The following is a 1,249-nucleotide window of genomic DNA, read 5'->3' as shown; positions in this document are numbered from 1 at the left end:
CGTTGACTGGCTGCCACTGGGTGCTCCTCTCCTGGGCTGCATTGTCTGGCGGACTCTCACCCCCCTTTCCCAAAGCTTATGTAAGCCTGAGGTGCTGGGCGAATGGTTAGTTCAGCTCCATGGCTCTCCCTTTGTGAAAGTGCTCCGGAGTGTTGCAGGCCCTCAGAGGAGGGGGTAAGACCCAACCTCAACACTCGTGCGTAGGAGACCCAGCTCCCCCGTCTCTTACACAATGGGCCGATCAGCTGGCAAGGTTGCACAGGATTTTGAGTGCTTGGGATGGTGCAGGTTGCTGCTGTAAAGGAATTGCACAATAGGAAGATGAGATAGTATATTTGTTTATAGTATACATTAGAATATTAACAATGTAGAGAAAAGAAGGGAGGGAAGCGCTGCTAGTGTACACAATAGTAGATCTTTGTAGGTTATTAATAAAATGTGCTCTGTTGTTGGGATGACTGCAGAGTGCATCACAGTCTCTTTCTCTGAATCATGAGCTGGAGTCCATCAAATCAAGAGAGAGAGTTTTATTTGTAATAAAAAAGATCACTTGCTTCTTTACACAATATTTACCCATGATGTACAGTCATGTCATGTTTTAGATAACTACATAAAAGCTACAAAAATAATTGCTTAAAGGTCCAATGCAGCCATTGTATCTCAATTAAGTACCTTAATGTGATTGTTTTCAATTAAAATGGTAAAAAAATAAAATACGAATATCTTAGCAAAGAGACATTTCTCAAGCAAGAATTTTGCTAGGACTTTCTGGGAGTGGTCTGAGTGGGGAGGGTAAAACTGAAAACAAGCTGTTATTGGCAGAAAGGTTTGGAACTATTTCTTATTGGTCTATTAACTAATTTACCGCCTGGTGATGTCACCAGGCACCAAAACTCCATCCCACAAAAACAGGCTGAAATTTCAGGTGGTCTTTTCAATCAGCTCTTACACTAAAAGGGCATTATCATTATTTTCACAATTTCACAGTATTATTCCAACCTCATAGTGTGGGAATATATATACACTACCAGTCAAAAGATGGACTGTTGTTTCTCTTTGCTTATTTGAGCTGTTCTTGCCCTAATATGGACTTGGTCTTTTACCAAATAGGGCTGTCTTCTGTATACCCACCCTACCTTGTCACAACACAACTGATTGGCTCAAACGAATTAAGAAGGAAAGAAATTCCACAAATTAACTTTTAAGAAGGCACACCTGTTTATTGAAATGCATTCCAGGTGACTACCTC

This window comes from Coregonus clupeaformis, chromosome 4 (assembly GCF_020615455.1).
Source record: "Coregonus clupeaformis isolate EN_2021a chromosome 4, ASM2061545v1, whole genome shotgun sequence".
Taxonomy (NCBI): Eukaryota; Metazoa; Chordata; class Actinopteri; order Salmoniformes; family Salmonidae; genus Coregonus; species Coregonus clupeaformis.
This window is presented reverse-complemented; position numbering follows the sequence as displayed.